This window comes from Pleurodeles waltl, chromosome 3_1 (assembly GCF_031143425.1).
Source record: "Pleurodeles waltl isolate 20211129_DDA chromosome 3_1, aPleWal1.hap1.20221129, whole genome shotgun sequence".
In the NCBI taxonomy this organism is placed as follows: Eukaryota; Metazoa; Chordata; class Amphibia; order Caudata; family Salamandridae; genus Pleurodeles; species Pleurodeles waltl.
This window is the reverse complement of record NC_090440.1, coordinates 175,609,364-175,630,355: the sequence shown is the minus strand read 5'-3', so window position 1 is coordinate 175,630,355 and position 20,992 is coordinate 175,609,364. Positions and strand designations below refer to the sequence as shown.

Here is a 20,992-nt window from a genome sequence, read left to right as displayed (position 1 = left end):
ACTGAGACCTAACTGTACTTTTGTGGAGGTTTGTGGCTTGTTGCTAGGTGTAGGTACCTACCTGCCCTACCAATAACCCATTTTCCAACACAATGAGACTTGAGGTGGCAGTGAGACTGCACACACAGGTCTTGCAATGGCAGGCATGAGACATGGTTAAGGGGCTACTTATGTGGGTGGTACAATCAATGCTGCAGGACCTCTAGTAACATTTAATTTACAGGCCCTGGGCACATGTACTGCACTTTACTGGGGACTGCCACATAAATTAAATATGCAAAATGGGTAGGAACCAATGTTACCATGTTTAGGAGAGAGAGTACATGCACTTTAGCACTGGTCAGCAGTAGTAAAGTGCTCAGAGTCCTAAAACCAGCAAAATCAGGGTCAGAACAAAATAGAGGGAGGCAGGCATAAAGTTGGGGGATCACTACCATAAGGCTGTCAGGTCTAACAGCCCGCATATTTTCCTGATACTCTGGCACAGCCATCGTTGCACTGGGGCAGTGTGAGGCCCATGAAACGCACGCTCTCTCCAGCTCCAGTGCTATAAGTTTGGGCGCATCCTATGATTACAACCAGTCCCTGGGCCTGTGTGACGAGTTCTACAGAATTATTTACTGAGCCTGAAGAGTTCTACAGAATTATATTGAGACTGGGGAGTTATGCAGAATTATTTAATGACTTTGTGGCATCTAGATTCAATAACCTTGAGGATCTAATTCATTGCACCTAACTGTTGATTAACTAATTGGATCTTTGTAATTTATGGTCTTAATTTGGAGAGATAGCGGCTATCTATTTTTCTAATCTGGTGTTGTATACTTTTTTGTTGCCCCCTTCACTTTTTTACTGTAATTTAAGTGTTGCATGAATACTTTACACATTGCCTTTTATGTTAAGCCTGACTGGTCTGTGCCAAGCTACCATGGGGTGAACACAGGCTAATTTAGGGAGTGTAACTGACTTACCCTGACTAGGATTGTGGTCCCTACTCAGACAGGGTGCAAACCTCTGCCAATCAGAGGCCCAATTTCTAACAAACAATTTTACTGATTAAATGTAATTTGAAGATGCAAGATTCGGATTTAGCAATGATTGAGTTACTTTCAAAACATTACCCTTACTCAGAATGTCCTCACTTCCTCTGGAGGAAAACAATGATGTAAAATGATTGTATTTGTTGTAATACTCCTATCTGTGCTTCCATTACTGAGATGAGCAAGTGCTCTTCATGGCTTTACATGGAATTTTTCTCAGCAAGCATCCTTGACAGGGCACATTTAGTTTATTATTTATTGCTTTCAAAGTTGGAAGGGGTGTTTGTACATACCCCTAATTCTTGATCAGATCTAAAGAATCAATCTGTGTATTGCTCACTTCCTGAACAGTAGGTAATTTCTGCTTTTCCTAGTGTTGAGAGACCGCAGTCACAGAAGAATGTCTTCAATATATGGCTTTAAAGGTAAGTTTTACACATTATACTTTTCTCATTAGTGTGATAAGGTTCTGATGTTTGTTTTATGGAAGTTTCCCTTTCAGTCTGTTAATATCAACCCTTGTTACAACAGTCCAGAGACAGCTATATTTTTGTATCTGAAGATGGCATTTACGCCCTCTTGTTTGTATGCTGTATTTGTCCAGTCTCTCCTCCTGAGGAGATGGAGTTTGTTATGGCTTTAAGTCTCTGGCCCCTATTTTGTTTGACTTCACCTGTCCAAAAATCATTATTATTCTCTAAGATTTTGGGGGTCAGCAGAGATTACAACCCTATGATGGTCTGACTAGGGGAACTTACTGTTGGACTTTGGGCAAAGAAGAAGGGCATGTTCTCCCGTAGCCCACTGCCCTTAGTCATTCTTATACGACCTTGGGAGAAAAGAAAGCTCTGATCTGGGTCAAAACCCATTTGTTGTTGGTTGAGGTGTTCTGTAGTTCTGCAAAGCCATTTCAGTATCAGGGGTTGGGCAGGTGTTATTTGTAGTTTGTCAGTCTTATAGATTAAAAAGCATGTCCGAACCTGATGGTTGTAAAAACAGTGGAGTCTTTGTCCTACTTCATTGTTGGTTTTAAGTAGAGATCGTGAGTCACCGGAACTCATATTTTGAAGAAAAACAACTTGTAATATCCACACCCAAAACAGCAGTTAGGAGTGTGCAAAGCATATTCTCTGCAGCTACACATGCTACAAAGACTATGCTTGGCTTTTAATCAACCATGGATGATGGAAGAAGAGCATGAGGAGATAAGATTAAGATTAGTTAAGACACTAAGAAAGAGTTTTTTTGAGATTGATAGGAGCTATACCAGTAATTGCTATAAAGAAAGGGTTGTCAATGTTTCTTAATGTATTAAATATAAGATGGGCAGGAAATGTGCAGGTACAACTTACAAGGAAGTGCCTCCTCAAATGAAGGGTGGAAGTGTACAGCTCAATAAACCAGCTGTTTGGCTAAAGGTTTATGATGTTTGGTTCACTTTGTTAATTGTCACATGCTCTTTCTACTTGATTGATACTCTTCCATTGAGATGTATAGAGGTTTATATTATCTGTCCATTTTTTCAAATAGTTGTGAAAGGGGTAATTTTATACATTTTCATGTATCTTCATTACTTTCATAGTTAGGCAGTGTACTAGAGGAAGAGTTCTAACCTTAGCAATTTTGGGCAGTTCCTCTCCTTTGCAGAACCTAAGATCTTCATATAATAAAACTTTAGTTTTTGCTTTACGCGGAGATTGTCATGCTTCCCAAATTATCGCAGTTTCCGTGAATCCTTAGCAATAACCACTGAGATGCAATCTTATCTGATATTGGGAAGCAAAAACTATTATGTTGGAAAGAAAAGCCTGGATCAGACGATACTAGTTGGAGTGAACTTGTATTGCCACAAAAAGCAAGAGATATGTGCCTAGTACCCAAAGGGGCATGATGCAGAGTTGAATGAAATTAAGGCAGCAATGGAAACATATAAACTGTGAGTCATCATTCAGCTCTCCCCAGTATGGAGAATACTGTGTTGAACTCACAATTTGTGGGTCATATTCAATGTCCTGATGTGAATCACTATATGCTGAGTGATACAATGAAAGTTGTGGCAATTGTGTTAGTGGAGAGACAGAGCTACGTGACGGCTGAGGCACAAGACTAGTGCTGATGTCTGTTGGGATGAGGAAATGTGCTGAGCTCTTCAAGGATATCCACTTCAAAAGCCAGCTTCCTCTTTAAGAGGTGCTCGATCTACCTCTTGGTGTGATTGTCGAGCAAGTATCTTTCTTGATTGAGGGTGAATATTATTCTTTCTTTGGCCGGCTTCAGGCAACTCAATGACACCGGGTTGGTTCGCTCGGATGGTGTTAAAGCAAATTTCAGAGCCGTCTTCAGCACTGACTTCGATGTCGAAGGTGATGGTTTGGTGCCTTTGGGTTGAGAAGGCATGGTTTGGCTTTGATGTTCAGTGTCTGTGCTTGAGGCTTCTCTAGAGCCCGGATAAGCTGTCTGTGCTAACCTGACGGTGAGATGAGTAGTGAGAGGCACTTGTTGAGGCCAGCTCTCCCAAGACCACTGCTTGCCCTGACTTTGAGACTCTTGTCAAAGTTGAGCCCCCAAGGGAACGATCCTTGCATGGTGTCAGTGGCATAGAGGTCTATGGTGCAGTCTTTGTCCTGGTTGAAGGTTTCACCAGGACCCTTGAGGGTGGCTCCTTTTAATAATTTAATCCCTCAGAGAACACATCACAGATTCCTTCAATGTCTCTGGAAGCCAGAGCACTCAATAGCTCTGTAGAATTGTTGTGCTACGTGCAATAATGTGTACCTTGTTTCCTTCAATATCTTATTGTATTTTTCTTTATGAAGGCCTGGCAGGCTGAAACTTCCAGCTGACCAGTTCCAACTGGACCTGCCCTGAACACTGCTGGTGGCTTCTGCTGGAGTGAGTCTTGACCCCCCGAGCACTGGGTCTGTCTAAGTGGACTTCTCCTAACAACTATGAAAACCTGAAACCTTTAAAATTTTTGGACTAAAAGACCCGGAGAATTCGGACAAACCTGTATGTTCTGAAGAAACAGGATTCCCCCACTCAGAGATTCCATGCAGCAACAAATCTTTTTTCAGAGCGACCTCAGCAAGAAGGTATCTGGCCTCAAGGAGCCCTTTTCAGACTCAGCCCACTGCCTTGATATGCTGGATTATTCTGTACTTTGAAAAACAAACTAAGGGCCTGATTTAGATATTGGTGGATGAGTTACTCAGTCACAAGGATGACAGATAGCCCATCCACCAATATCGAAATCTCATAGGATACAATGGGATTTAGATGTTGGCGGACCGGATATTCGTCACCGTAGTGATCGAGTAACCTGTCTGCCAATATTTTAATCAAGTCCTAAATTTATTTTTCAAAGTACAGAATCGTCCAGAATATTAAGGCAGTGGGATGTGTCTGACAATGGCTCCTCAAGGAAAGTGGTTTATTAGTTGGGGTAGATTAAGGCCCACCACAAGTAATAAAGACACTATCTTATTCAGTTCAGTTAAATATTTCAGTAATTTAAACCAGAGCTCAACCATTGGGAGCAGACAGGCTTAACTTACAAAAAATGTGTAAAACATTTAGAAATACCAAAACAGGTAAAAAGTCAAAAACAACACAACAAAGGAGAAATACAGTCTCCAGAGCACAATGATATGAAGAATGCAGGTCCTAAAGAGGAGAGGAGCTACTGTTAATTGCTAAGGCTCAATCCTGTACCCAAATCTGCAGTCTGTGCTTTTACATTAAAGGTCATGAAGACTAAATCAGTGAGTGATATACAGGGAAGGCCAGAATGCATATATGTTGTATTTTCATGTATTTGCATGATCATGTACAATGTAGAAGGTAGATTGTTTACTGTTAGAAATGGGGTTTTTGGTTGGCAGTCAGGTTACCCTCTGTCCAAGCAAAAGCCCTCACTCTAGTCAGGGTAAGTCACACACTATCCAAGATTATCCTGTGCCCACCCTCTGGTAGCTTGGCACGAGCAGTCAGGCTTAACTTAGAAGGCAATGTGTAAAGTATTTGTGCAATAAGTCATACAATACCACCATATAACACCACAAAAATACACCACACAGTGTTTAGAAAAATATATAATATTTATCAGGATAATTGTAGGTCAAAAAGAATAAAGATGCAATGGAAAATTGTAGAACTATCACAGGAAAGTGATATAAAGTGTCTTAAGTCTTTAGAATGCAATACAGTGTCTTTCAAGCACAAAGTACCTGGTTTCTGGTGGAAAATCTCCTCAGAGGGCCACAGGAAAAGGGATGCGTGGAAAAAGGGTGTGTGCGTCGATTTCTCCTCAGCACACAAAGACTTGCGTCGTTCTTTTCCACGCGGGGAAGTCGGGCGTCGTTTTCCGGCACGCAGACAGTCTCTTTTTTGTGGATCGCGGGGATTACCAGATGTCCCGGGTCTGTGCGCGGATTCTCCTGCTTGTTTTCCGGCTGCGCGTCGTTCTGCGGGGCTGCGCGTCGAAGTTTCGATCTCACGGTAGGTGTCGCGTCGATTTCTCCTTGGAAGTCGGGCGGCGTTGTCCTTGCGAGGCCGTGCGTCGAAAGTTTGGTCTCACGGCAGGCGTCGCGTCGATTTCTCCTTGGAAGTCGGGCGGCGTTGTCCTTGCGAGGCCGTGCGTCAAAGTTTCGCACTCACGGCAGGCGTCGCGTCGATTTCTCCTGGACAGTCGGGCGGCTTTGTCCTTGCGAGGTTGTGCGTCGAAGTCTCGATCGTCCCGAGGGCGTCGCGTCGATCAGCGTCGGTGTGCGGCGTTTTTCTCGCCGCGAAACAAGCTGTGCGTCGAAATTTTCGGCGCACGGAGCGTCCAAGTGAAAGGAAGAAGTCTTTTTGGTCCTGAGACTTCAAGGAACAGGAGGCAAGCTCTATCCAAGCCCTTGGAGAGCACTTTCACAGCCAGACAAGAGTTCAGCAAGGCAGCAGGGCAACAGCAAGACAGCAGTCCTTTGTAGAAAGCAGACAGGTGAGTCCTTTGAGCAGCCAGGCAGTTCTTCTTGGCAGGATGTAGTTTCTGGTTCCGGTTTCTTCTCCAGCAAGTGTCTGATGAGGTAGGGCAGAGGCCCTGTTTTATACCCAAATGTGCCTTTGAAGTGGGGGAGACTTCAAAGAGTGGCTAAGAAGTGCACCAGGTCCCCTTTCAGTTCAATCCTGTCTGCCAGGGTCCCAGTAGGGGGTGTGGCAGTCCTTTGTGTGAGGGTAGGCCCTCCACCCTCCCAGCCCAGGAAGACCCATTCAAAATGCAGATGTATGCAAGTGAGGCTGAGTACCCTGTGTTTGGGGTGTGTCTGAGTGAATGCACAAGGAGCTGTCAACTAAACCTAGTCAGACGTGGATTGTAAGGCACAGAAGGATTTAAGTGCAAAGAAATGCTCACTTTCTAAAAGTGGCATTTCTAGAATAGTAATATTAAATCCGACTTCACCAGTCAGTAGGATTTTGTATTACCATTCTGGCCATACTAAATATGACCTCCCTGCTCCTTTCAGATCAGCAGCTGCCACTTCAATAGTGTATGAGGGCAGCCCCAATGTTAGCCTATGAAGGGAGCAGGTCTCACAGCAGTGCAAAAACGAATTGAGGGTTTTTTACACTACCAGGACATATAACTACACAGGTACATGTCCTGCCTTTTACCTACACAGCACCCTGCTCTAGGGGATACCCAGGGCACACATTAAGGGTGACTTATATGTAGAAGAAGGGGAGCTCTATGCTTGGCAGGTACTTTTAAATGCCAAGTCGAGGTGGCAGTGAAACTGCCCACACAGGCCTAGCAATGGTAGGCCTGAGACAAGGAAAAGGGGCTACTTAAGTGGGTGGCACAATCCGTGCTGCAGGTCCACTAGTAGCATTTAATCTATAGGCCCTAGGCACCTGGAGTGCACATTACTGGGGACTTATAAGTAGATTAAATAGTTCAATCAGGTATGATCCAAAGTTACCATGTTTACAGAGAGAGAGCATATGCACTTTAGCACTGGTTAGCAGTGGTAAAGTGCGCAGAGTCTAAAAACCAGCAAAAACAGTATCCACAAAGTGGAGGGAGGCAGGCAAAAAGTTAGGGGTGACTACCCTAAGGCTGTCAGGTCTAACATTTACTGTTTCTAATGTCAACGGTTTTGAGGGATGCCGAGTTTAAGAACAAGAAAAGGACAGGTCCCTGTTGATGGGAGCGGGTTTGAGGACCTCTGCTTTTGTTATAAGGGCAGTGCATGTCCCTGGATTTAGTGGAAATGAAATAAACCATACCTATGCTATTTCTCTTTATGAATGTTGCGTACATGTGTGAACAACACCTTCACAGACAGGACCCATGTTTACATGTCCCTTTTTACATTGCATCTTCCCCTGCATCTGCCCTGTGCCAGGTCATCTGGGGCTTGGAGAAAGGAGGCAAAGGAGAGCACGGGACAAGGAATAGGGACCAACCCCATAATATGCGTTTTTGGGGTCTGAGAGTGTGTGTCTCTGTGTGTCTGTGCGTGTATGTGTGTATTTGTGTCTGCAAATTTAAAATGTCCTTTGTAAATTGTGAAGGCAGGTCTCTCCCCTCTGGTACCACAACAATCTGGAAAATCGCTTTTTGGACTGCTTCTGGTTGCTACTAGTTTGTGAAGAGTTTTAGGACAAAATATAAAGCTTTCTGTAGAATAATTATTCATTATTATTGATTATTATGTTTCTTTCTTTTGAGACATTTCTCTAGAAGTCCTGGTACTTGGCAATATTTTTCACAATGAATTAAGGGTATTAGTATAGTTGCTTGATTTTTATACTGTCTTGTCAGTTGCTAAAGCTACATCAAGTAAAAATTAAAGAGTCTAAAACTGGTTTGTACCATTCATTATTAAAGGAATTACCATCAGCAGTGATGCTCACTGTAATAAAACTCAGTTATACTGATAACAGTGCACTCTCAACTAACACATTTTAAATGGCTTATTGATTATTTCTATGCATTCGATTTGTGAATTTAGTTGTAAGTTCTTTAAAAATAATAACTGGATAGTTGCGTCTTTTTCGCCTAAGAAGTTTCATGTGTGTTGCACTTTGTAATCTGCATACTGTCAGGGCTAAAACTGATTCCCCTACTGTTGCATAATGCTTTTATCTCCCCGGCACATAAAGGCTTTTCTTGAAGTATGTTCTGTTATTATCTTCTCATTTATAGCTGCATTCCCAAAGACCTTCCAAAGTGGATCGGCTAATGGATTAAAGTAAATGTAACAAAGCCAGGAAAACAAAAGTCTGTCGCGGACGGCAACCTTGACAGAGGCAATTAAAGTCACATGCCACCTCCTTTTTTGTTGAAATACAGTTACTGTATTTCTTTTAGAAACATTGCCAAGAACCTTGCACTGAGCTCTTCATTTATAACCTGAAAGTTTTTTTTATACATAAATGACTGAAGTCTAGTTGTCACAACATGTATTACATTATTTGCTTAATTGTTTCATCATCTGCATTACAGTGTTCTACATAAAATACTGTGCACAAAATCGTTTAATTTGTAAGTGAATAAAAATTAAAAAAAGAAAAAATGTTTGATACTTTGAGGTGTGATACATTTTGGTGTACTGTGCTGTAGTGTAGCATTAGTTGCTTTCTTAGACTTCATTATTCTAGAGAGAGTGTTTTATTAGTTGGGTGGTTGCACCGCCAGTAATAAAGGCATTATCTTGTTAGGTCCAGTATACGTTTTCAATAATTTTAATCTGAGCTCAATTCCTGGTAGCTATGCCATAGAATAGATAGACTTAACTAAGAGAAAATGTATAAATCATTTAGTAATACCAAAACAGTTAAAAAGTCATAAGCAAAACACAATAAAGTCCCACTCCAATTTATAAAAGAAAGAATAACGGAATAATATTTGAATAAACAAAATGACACCAAAGGAACAAAATCCCCAAAAACTTTTAAGTAAAAATAGTACAGACTATCACTAAGCTGCAATGTGGGGCAACTGGTCATAGTAGATGGGGCCCTAGGCATGATTTCATGCCAATTGTGATGGAGCATGGGTCGAATGAGGTAACCCGATACAACCTGGTTGTGGGTTTTACCTTGAGACTTACTGCCTGATTATGAGATTGTAGGTCCATGCACCGCCATGGCGGCGGTCCCAGAGCCATCGGCTTGCTGGTCGGTTCTCTGTATTACCATGTTAGTGGGCCTATGAAGCAGAGACCTCCAGCACCGCTAGGCAGCGCAGACCCCTGTGGTGACGAGGCAGGACAAACAGGCTGATGGAGCCAGTGTTTCCGCTGGACTCATTATGCTGTTGCACACCACCAACGTGACCATGGTGATCAAACCACCATGTCCAAGCTTGCAGAAACGGAAAGCATAAAGGAGGTAACTCACCTCTGGTTAGCGTTACACATCCTGTGTCGCCATGGAGCCCATCACACACATCCTGCTGCTGTTGCTGGTCATTGAAGGTCAGCTCTCCCAAGACCACTGCTTGACCTGACTTTGAGACTCTTTGCAATAGAACTGGGGGTGGTGGAGAAAGATTGTACAGGAGTAGGTCCCGATGGTTCCACCATCACTAGCGAGTGGTCACTGGAGGTTGAATCCGATGATGAAGACATTGATCCTGTCTCCTCTGTGGCACTCCCCTCACCCTCCGGGGCAATGAATCCCTCCGTGTCGGTGGTGTCATGACTGGAGATACCGTGGTCAGATGCTTCCCCTCTTGATTGTGCCCTGTCTCCTTCGCTTGCCTGGGCTGATGCTGCAAATACAAAGAGAAAGAGTGTCACCACATGCTCCTGAGCACACTTGAACAACAGCTGTAATTAGCAAACATTACTATGACCATGAAGTCAAGTAGGCCCCATCAACAAACTACATCAAAGTGACACCTACATTTACCACATCATATGCATGCATGCCATCTGAACTGTCAACATCGCCCACAGGAAAATCTGGATCTCAGCAACTGCAATCGCATGGCTGAATTTGTGCAATCACAGTAACCACTGAACATGTAGGAGACCACATCACCTTCAATGCTTTGCCTCATGGAGCATACCTCAGTTACCTGTTGTCATACAATAGGAGGGCAATGCTAACTTCATTCCCAACAGATCCCTTACAAGGTCATACAGACATTGATTTGTCACATACACATTAACATAACAATAAGAAATGATGCTCCTAAAACCTGCTATGTTGTTGATAACAGTACAGTAGTGTGGAGAAGGTGACATGGAAATACTCATGAAATACTCATGTCACTCTGGAAAAATATCAATAGTGCACACTTCACCATGTGAAATTTGTCCTAATGGAGTCGTGGAGGTAGTACTAATGTTGCTCAGATATGCTACACATTTGGCATGGAAATAGACGCCGTAGACAAAATGTCCTAAATGTCAGGGAGATATATCCCTACCATCCACAACACAATTAATCAGCAAGGCCCAGAGAAATCACGACTAATGGCTGGCACCCCTTACAATGACATACTCTGATTGCTTCAGTAGATGCCATATGTCCTTTGTATGTTGGAGAGGCACAGAGAATTACAAATACTAGTAGAAGGCCCTCAACATGATTCCCAATGGGAAGCTACATCACTGTCTCCATCGTGGTCCTATAAACTCATATGTCTATGGATGAATAGTTTTACCCAAACGCATATGATTCCAACATAACTGCAAGTCACTTTGGCCCTCATTCCAACCCTGGCGGTCATAGACCGCCAGGGTGGATGTTGACGGAAGCACCGCCAACAGGCTGGCGGTGCTTCATTTGGCATTCTGACCGCCGCGGTCGCCCAGCCGGGTCCGGCGGTTTCCCGCCGGATTTCCCCCGGCTCGGAGAATCCTCCATGGCGGCGCTGCAAGCAGCTCCGCCATGGGGATTCCGACCCCCTTCCTGCCAGCCTGTTTCTGGCGGTTTTTACCGCCAGGAACAGGATGGCGGGAACGGGTGTTGTGGGGCCCCCTAACAGGGCCCCAGCATGATATTCACTGTCTGCATAGCAGACAGTGAAAACCGCGACGGGTGCAACTGCACCCGTCGCACCCCTGCAACACCGCCGGCTCCATTCGGAGCCGGCTTCTGTGTTGCAGGGCCTTTCCCGCTGGGCCGGCGGGCGCTCCCTTGGCGGGCGCCCGCCGGCCCAGCGGGAAAGTCTGAATGGCCCCCGCGGTCTTTTGACCGCGGAGCGGCCAAGTGGCGGCGTAAGTTTGGCGGGCGGCAACCGCCGCCCGCCAAACTTGGAATGGCCACCTTTGTGATGCATGCCAACAGTCAGGTAACAAACCTTCCCCATTACAAATGTGCAGTGCACTTTTCCTCATGATGCCACATGGAAATGCACATTGTGGCTAAAAAATCTAGTCAGGCGTGTCATGTCCCTCAATGATACTGCAGTTGTAGAAGCCAGATGCCATGCAATGATGGGTGAGGGTATGTGTCAGCGACAATCAATGGTGACACTCCTGTTTGTGACACCACATGAAATGTACCACCATTGTAAATGTCCTGTTCCATACACAGGTTGGCGTTTACATATATGTGAGGGAATGCAGAGATCATGCCAAGAACACAGGTAGACCATGCGTGAAACAGCAGTGCACACATTTTGTCAAAAGAGGAAGGGACACATGCTAACATATAGGCACAAAGAATGTTGGCAACAGTCATGGCACACAAATCATGTCAATGGACAGTCCCCAGTTACCAAGGGAAAGTATTGATCTGTAGATGGCCGAAAAAACAATGTATGCTCTGTCACATGTATGATGGCCATCTTCTCATTGCTGACAGTCGTGAGGCACCAGCACTCGTTATATGCTGAAGACAAGTAGCCTCTGGGGGCAGATGCCAATATACTCATTTGACCTGACACCTGGCTGGGTATAGTGATCCATCACTTCCTTTTCTTTGGACTGTAACACTGAGGAGTAGTGGTCTGTAGCTTAGAATTTACACCCACAACAACAAACATGACTGGATTGATGAATGTACACAGACATGTGTTGTCCCTGGAGAGCAAATTATTTGTGATTGTACCCAGCTGTAACCTAGGTCCCTAGGCCAACAGACAAGGCTCTTCAGTATGCACCACATGACATATCTACACAAACAGTTACTCATCTACTGTGTCACACATGGCTCATTCCTAATGGCCAGGGGGAGATGTCAGAACACATTGTTGCTCTCATTGGGCTCTCATTACCCTAATGATGCTGCTGGATTTGTGTGAAACTGAGTCCAATCTCCCACCACGTGTCAACTGTCGACCTAATCTGTTTCTGGCCACCTAGCTGCCCACGAGCAGGGATGATTTGTGGCAACCGGGCACATGACAAGATGACTTCTCAGGGAAATCATTTTGGATCAGATCTCATCCTTTTTTCTCAGTTCCATTAGTTTCACACATGCACAAACAAACAGAGGCAGAAAAATGGTTCAATAAGATTTATTGAATCAGCTGTGTCTTAGATAAAATTGCATGAAGTGCAATAATTAGAATGATGAACCATAGTAGAAGCAAAATGGTGACAAGGAAAGTGAAACACAGGAAAAGTCCCATCATACTGTCACTATATACAATATATGTGGTTCCTACCTAAGCTATATTAGAGCACAGCAGGATAAACCCTAATCCGCTCTTCAGGATTCCCCCCTGGGAAGACATCATCCCCTATACCTGAGTATGACAATAGCGAGGAAGCCTGTTGCCTATAGCAATATCATCCCCATGTAGGCTAGGAAACCGGTGGTCTCAGTAAGCAGCTGTAACAAAGTCAGACAGCATACGGTCATGGTCATCTGGATGGAACCTCCCTCTAACATGCATGGGACATGGAAATGTTTTATAATAAAACAGCTGATGTTCTGAGAAATGTCCCTATGTAAGGATACTTGTGTTTCTGTGAAGATTAGGGACGCAATGTACCACTTATGCCAGCAATCCTATTTCGCTGCAGTTTAAAATGTTGTGCTAAAAATCGCAATGCTTTCCTAGGCGAAAGGAAAACTTGATAAAGAAAATAAAACATCACAACGAATGTGGCCGATTCTAAAATAATAAAATGAAGCAGAATAAAATGTTACTAGGCTAAAGGGCACAAGGAGTAGGCCTAGTTGCTAAAATAACATGCCCAGAGACATAATTAAAATGGCTCCACAACAACATTAACTTGGCAATGTTACAGGCATGAATATGCCCTGTACTCACCCCCTTGTGGCTGCTGTGCTCCCTTCAAATGCCCATCAAAGTCTGGGTACGCCACCGCCAGAATGCGGGACGTTCGGGAGGTCATGGTCTGACGTCCACCTGGCCCATGTTGAGAGGACAGCTCCAGCTGGACCTCCGTGATATTCGGGCCCAGCGTCTCAGGTCCTTCTACCTCTTCCGACAGTGGGCATTCCGCCAGCTGTGGACCCCCAGGGTCTGCACCTTCCGACAATGGCTCTCCTTATCTCCTTCTTCTGATGGGCGTCTACCTGTATTGATGCAAGAGACAAATCAAGAGATTACAATCACAAGTTTTCGCACAAATGGTTTTGTCACACACATGTCAGAAACACCAAGCTAAAAATGTTTAGTTTGTCAACACACCATGAGTGCAAAGCACACAAGCCAATTAGTACAGGGACATGTTCACAGACATTTGTATCCATCTGCAAACGGACCTACTACCCTACTCATAGCCTACAATGACTAAGCAAGTCTACTCACATGTACTGTGATGTGACCACAATGAAACACGACACACATATGTGACTTCTGAAGGATAAACTCCTTAGGCCTGAATGGACTAACACATTCACACACTGCGATATTGACTCGCTGCATAGAGGCACTAAAGGCAATTTCCATAGTACAGACTTCATGTCAGGGAGTCCGGATCCTCGGGGTTTGCGCCTGTTCCCAATATGTCCACCTCTTGGCAGCTCCAAACTCTACTAGCCGTTATAGCACAGAGTTAAAGAATGACCAAGTGGGGGAAGGGGTTTTTAGGTTGGGAACAGTGTTGAAGGAGACCTGTGGAAGGAAAAGTTAAGAACACAATAATCAGATTATGCACTTTGACTTTCATAAGCTTTGTTCAGGATAACTATGGACTGATAACATGAATGATCAAGAGCCTTCAATCATCATAACCTTATTAGCCCTGAGTACCTAGAAAATAAATAAGGGTTAGGCAAACATCCAAATGAGAGTTTCTTTTTAATACAATCTGAGGCTGAGAACCTGGGACTAAATCAAGTTATTTCTTTTGAATAGAAACTGCTTAAAATCAGTGATCAATAAACATATTAGTTTTCAGGAATAATCTGCATTAGGTTCATGAATGACACTGCAAAGACACACTATTACAGTAATCAATGAATACATTGTTTTTTTGGAATAAACTGTGAAAACCCATGAATGATACTGCAAGGATGCACTTTGTCTAGACCTTCAAGATGCAATTGCTTAAGAATTATTCTACACTTTAAATATCAAAAATGTACATCAAGATTTCACAAGGGTTAAATGCCAATAATGAGTTTCACACTCTATCATTGATTCAACCATCAGGATCCAAATGTCAAAATACGATTGCACACTCTACCGATTCGAACTGTGGAAGTTAAAGGCCAAGAATAAATCGCACACACTGCTGCCGATTCCACCAAGGGTTTAAATGCCAGAATTCAATCACGCACTCTGCCGATCCGAACTGTGAAAGTTAAAGGCCAAGAATGAATCGCACACCCTGCTGCCGATTCTACCATCAAGGTTTAAATGTCAGAATACGATTGCGCACTCTGCTGATCCGAACTGTGAAAGTTAAAGGCCAAGAATGAATTGCGCACACTGCTGCCGATTCCACCATCAAGGTTTAAATGCCCAAAATTCAATCGCACACTCTGCAGATCCGAACTGTGAAGGTTAAAGGCCAAGAATGAATTGTGCACACTGTTGCCGATTCAACCATTAAGGTTTAAGTGCCAAAATACGATCGCGCAGTCTGCCGATCCGAACTGTGAAAGTTAAATGCCAAGAATGAATCATGCACACTGTTGCCAATTCAACCATCAAGGTTTAAATGCCAAAATACGATAGCGCACTCTGCTGATCCGAACTGTGAAAGTTAAATGCCAACAATGAATCATGCACACTGTTGCCGATTCAACCATCAAGGTTTAAATGCCAAAATACGATCGCGCACTCTGCCGATCCGAACTGCGAAAGTTAAATGCCAAGAATGAATCGTGCACACTGTTGCCGATTCAACCATCAAAGTTTAAATGCCAAAACATGATCGTGCACACTGCCGATCCGAACTTCAGGAATTAAATGCCAAGAAAGCCATTGCACACGCGATGTAACCAAAAGGCCCAAAACTCGAGTATTTCTGAAAACGGAGTCGGGGTGTAACCCGACCTCCGCCTTACTGCCTTGCTTGAAGATCACCAAGAAAATGAAGACAGGGCCTAAAAATCCTAGGTAAGCCTTCGGAACAGGAGTTCAGGAAAATGCTGCTGCTCTGCACCGGGACCTCTGAATAGTGAGCACGTGGAGCTGGGCTGGGCCCCTTAAATTGACCCAGGCCCCGCCCACATGCCACACCCAGCCAGGCTGCAGGAAGGGATTCTAGAACGGCTTAGAATAGGGACCACACCCTAACCACACCTTGTAATACTGCAGCAAAGCCTTGAAAATGAGCAATACATAGTAAACAGCATTAATGATGTTTTAACATGAATTTCTGCAATGCAAAAGGTTAACATACTGCATTAGTACATAGGCCCTCAATACAACCCTGGCGGTCAAAGACCACCAGGGCTGTTTTGGAGGTTGCACCACGAACAGGCTGGCGGTGCAAACTCGCATATTAGGACCGCAGCGGAAGTGCCGTGGTCGCACCGCCGGGACCGGCGGTTTTCCGCCACGTTGGTCCCGGCGGATTTAATCCTCCAGCGCTGCCCAGGCGATTACGAGTCCCCTTCCTGCCAGCCTTTTCATGGCGGTAGGAACCGCCATGGAAAGGCTGAAGGAAAGGGGAGTCGTGGGCCCCTGGGGGCCCCAGCACTGCCCATGCCTTTGGCATGGGCAGTGCAGGGGCCCCATGGCACAGCCCCGTAAAGCTTTTCACTGTCTGCACAGCAGACAGTGAAAAGCGCGACCGGTGCAACTGCACCCGTCGCACGGCCGCAACACCGCTGGCTCCATTTGGAGCAGGCTCCCATGTTGCGGCCGACATCCCTGCTGGGCCGGCGGCGGAAACTCGGTTTCCGCCTGCCAGCCCAGCGGGGACGTCATAATGGCCACCGTTATTACATTTCACAAGAGTCAGTTTATTGCATTACGTCACCCATAGAACGCGCACTGTCCTGATGTTTACACTTCACCCTTACACTTGAGTGACAATGAAAAGGCTGGCATGGTGTGTACAAAACATGTCGTCCTTGTACATGTGTGGACATGTGCCCTACCAAATGCAGATTCATGCCACTTCAGGGGGGGTGTTCTGGTTAACCCCTTCGCTGCCAGGCCTTTTCCCTCTCCTGTGCCAGGCCTTTTTTTGCCTATATGGGGCAGTTCGCGCTTAGGCCCTCATAACGTTTTGTCCGCATAAGCTAACCAAGCCAAATTTGTGTCCTTTTTTTCCAACATCCTAGGGATTCTAGAGGTACCCAGACTTTGCGGGTTCCCCTGAAGGAGGCCAAGAAATTGGCCAAAATACAGGGAAAATTTCGTTTTTTTCAAAAAAATTGGAAAAAGTGGCTGCAGAAGAAGGCTTGTGGTTTTTCCCCTGAAAATGGCATCAACAAAGGGTTTGTGGTGCTAAACTCAGCAGCTTCCCAGCTTTCAGGAACAGGCAGACTTGAATCCGAAAACCCAATTTTCCAACACAATTTTGGCATTTTACTGGGACATACCCCATTTGTGCAATTTTTTGTGCTTTCAGCCTCCTTCCAGTCAGTGACAGAAATGGGCATGAAACCAATGCTGGATCCCAGAAACCTAAACATTTCTGAAAAGTAGACAAAATTCTGAATTCAGCAAGGGGTCATTTGTGTAGATCCTACAAGGGTTTCCTACAGAAAATAACAACTGAAAAAGAAAAATATTGAAATTGAGGTGAAAAAAACATAAATGTTTCTCTACGTTTTACTCTCTAACTTTTCCCTGCAATGTCAGATTATCGAAAGCAATATACCGTTACGTCTGCTGGACTCCTCTGGTTGCGGGGATATATAGGGCTTGTAGGTTCATCAAGAACCCTAGGTACCCAGAGCCAATAAATGAGCTGCACCCTGCAGTGCGTTTTCATTCTATACCGGGTATACAGCAATTCATTTGCTGAAATATAAAGAGTAAAAAATTGCTATCAAGAAAACCTTTGTATTTCCAAAAAGGGCACAAGGTAAGGTGTTGAGGAGCAGTGGTTATTTGCACATCTCTGAATTCCGGGGTGACCATACTAGCATGTGAATTACAGGGCATTTCTCAAATAGATGTCTTTTTTACACACTCTCCTATATTTGGAAGGAAAAAATGTAGAGAAAGACAAGGGGCAATAACACTTGTTTTGCTAATCTATGTTCCCCCAAGTCTCCCGATAAAAATGATACCTCACTTGTGTGGGTAGGCCTAGCGCCCGCGACAGGAAACGCCCCAAAGCGCAACGTGGACACATCCAAATTTTTGGAAGAAAACAGAGGTGTTTTTTGTGAAGTGCCTACCTGTAGATTTTGGCCTCTAGCTCAGCCGGCACCTAGGGAAACCTACCAAACCTGTGCATTTCTGTAAACTAGAGACCTAGGGGAATTCAAGATGGGGTGACTTGCGGGGCTCGGACCAGGTTCTGTTACCCAGAATCCTTTGCAAACCTCAAAATTTGGCTAAAAAAACACATGTTCCTCACATTTCTGTGGCAGAAAGTTCTGGAATCTGAGAGGAGCCACAAATTTCCTTCCACCCAGCATTCCCCCAAGCCTCCCGATAAAAATGATACCTCACTTGTGTGGTTAGGCCTAGCGCCTGCGACAGGAAACGCCCCAAAGCGCAACGTGGACACATCCAAATTTTTGAAGAAAACAGAGGTGTTTTTTGCGAAGTGCCTACCTGTAGATTTTGGCCTCTAGCTCAGCCGGCACCTAGGGAAACCTACCAAACCTGTGCATTTCTGAAAACTAGAGACCTAGGGGAATCCAAGATGGGGTGACTTGCGGGGCTCTGACCAGGTTCTGTTACCCAGAATCCTTTGCAAACCTCAAAATTTGGCTAAAAAAACACATGTTCCTCACAATTCTGTGGCAGAAAGTTCTGGAATCTGAGAGGAGCCACAAATTTCCTTCCACCCAGCGTTCCCCCAAGTCTCCCGATAAAAATGATACCTCACTTGTGTGGGTAGTCCTAGCGCCTGCGACAGGAAACGCCCCAAAGCGCAACGTGGACACATCCAAATTTTTGGAAGAAAACAGAGGTGTTTTTTGCGAAGTGCCTACGTGTAGATTTTGGCGACCCTTGCCCAAGGGGCCAACCCCCAACACAAAGCACACATACAAAACATAATATTTCTGGCGCTATTGGGATTCTGCCCCCCTTGGGGGAAGAAAGGCCTAAAAAAAATAGGCCTATCTGTCCCCAAGGGGGGCAGAACTGCCCAAAAATACATGTGTGCCCCTGGGGGCGACCCTTGCCCAAGGGGCCGCCCCCCAACACAAAAAATAAAAACCAACAATAAAATCCCTGGTGTCTAGTGGCTTTCTGCCCCCCTTGGTGGCAGATCGGCCTAAAAATAGGGCCAATCTGCCCCCAAGGGGGGCAGAAACGACGATAAATACATTGCGCCCCCCGGGGGAGCGACCCTTGCCCAAGGGGCCACCCCCCAACACAAAGCACACATACAAACATATATTTCTGGCGCTATTGGGATTCTGCCCCCCTTGGGGGCAGAAAGTCCTAAAAAAAATAGGCCTCTCTGCCCCCAAGGGGGGCAGAACTGCCCAAAAATACATGAGGGACCCTGGGGGCGACCCTTGCCCAAGGGGCCGCCCCCCAACACAAAAAATAAAAATCAACAATAAAATCCCTGGTGTCTAGTGGCTTTCTGCCCCCCTTGGGGGCAGATCGGCCTAAAAATAGGGCCAATCTGCCCCCAAGGGGGGCAGAAACAACGATAAATACATTGCACCCCCCGGGGGAGCGACCCTTGCCCAAGGGGCCACCCCCCAACACAAAACACACATACAAACATATATTTCTGGCGCTATTAGGATTCTGCCCCCCTTGGGGGCAGAAAGGCCTAAAAAAAATAGGCCTATCTGTCCCCAAGGGGGGCAGAACTGGCCAAAAATACATGTGGGCCCCTGGGGGCGACCCTTACCCAAGGGGCCGCCCCCCAACACAAAAAATAAAAATCAACAATAAAATCCCTGGTGTCTAGTGGCTTTCTGCCCCCCTTGGGGGCAGATCGGCCTAAAAATAGGGCCAATCTGCCCCCAGGGGGGGCAGAAACGATGCAAAATACATTTGCCCCCAAAGGGGAGCGACCCTTGCCCAAGGGGTTGCTCCCCCACACACTAAAAAATCACACACATACACAAATCCCTGGTGTCTAGTGGGCATTCCTGCTGCCCGATCGCATCGCGATTGGGCAGCAGGAATGCTCAAAGAGACATCGAGGGAAAGGAAAACCCTTTCCTTTCCCTCGATGCCTCTTTCAGAGCACCCCCACCCCGCACGAAGGTGAAAAACTCACCTTCTCCCTTAGACGCGCTGGAAGCAAATGGCTTCCAGCGCGTCTTTCCCCCTTTCCATGAAATCAGCACGCGATCGCGCGCTGATGTCATGGGGGGGGGTGGGGGGGTGGGGGTGAAAGGGGAAGGGATTCCCCTTTCAGCCCTGGCCTGGGGGGGTTGGGGGGCGGCCCTCGGGGGAAGCGCTTGCGCTTCCCCCGACTGCCAGTCCCAGGACGTAATGGTTACGTCCATGGCGCCACACAGGCGCTGCCATGGACGTAACCATTACGTCCGTGGCGGGGAAGGGGTTAATGTACCTGCACCACAGAACACTCCTTTGGATATATGTGTCTAGCCCACAGAGATAGCATCCAACATATAAAGGTATGCATTATACAATTTCTGCTATGTGACCAAGCTACTGACTCACATGTCATGGCCTCTAAGGAATCAAAATACTCTCTGCACTGTGAGACTGTCGTTTGTGCAATAAGCCTCTGTAAGGCAATTATGACTTGAGTGAAGGTGACAACAGAGCTGTGGGAGTAAGGAACCTGTTATGAGGAAAAGACACACATTGGCAATGATGCAAAATACACATATGGAGTACTTCTGGGATGTACCTCTGTACCCATTCTTAATCTAGTGAATGGACTGAGGCATTCAGGGCAAGGTTTACCCCTTGAGCACCATATTGTCCACATGGCAGGATCTGCTGATGTACAGAGAGTGGGCACAGTGCCACAGCTGCATAGCCACAATGACTCTGCCACAGCCTGGACTAAGTCCCATACTGGGAGATATATGTGACAGGTCCTGATCTCTGCAGGCTGAGCATACAGAACCTGCATGACACTCACATTTCCATCACTTCCATGCATGACAGTTCATCATGTGGCCATCAGCAATGTGTCATGTTGTTTGTGTGGCAACCTAAAGGGCAGAGTGAGTCATTTTATGCCTTCCAGACAACAGTTTTTCAAGGCCAGATGTGGGTTGAAAGATCCGTGGCACCATCCACATTGATTCCTTACAACATACTTAAATGTCTCCGACAAGATGCATACACAGCGCATGTCGTCATGCACATATATGTTGTCAAACATTTACAACCATCATGAAGAAAGAGATGTCACTGGTGGCAGTAAAGTCTCCTTGCTTAGGTATGTGCATCTAACACAAAGAGGATCTAGAACCAATAAAAACCAACACACAACACAATATTA

At 45.4% G+C, this 20,992-nt stretch overlaps 1 protein-coding gene across 2 annotated transcripts in view; it reads left to right on the top strand.

The window, feature by feature from the left end:
* Window positions 1-20,992, top strand: part of OTUD7A (OTU deubiquitinase 7A) — a 1,097,633-nt gene that overhangs the window by 570,439 nt on the left and 506,202 nt on the right. The window contains exon 4 of one of the 2 annotated variants that reach the window (XM_069222100.1): window positions 1,415-1,465. The exons of the other annotated variant lie outside the window; for it this stretch is intronic. The gene's annotated coding sequence lies outside the window, so the exon portion shown is untranslated. The remainder of the gene's footprint in view (window positions 1-1,414; window positions 1,466-20,992) is intronic. 2 annotated transcript variants of the gene reach the window in all.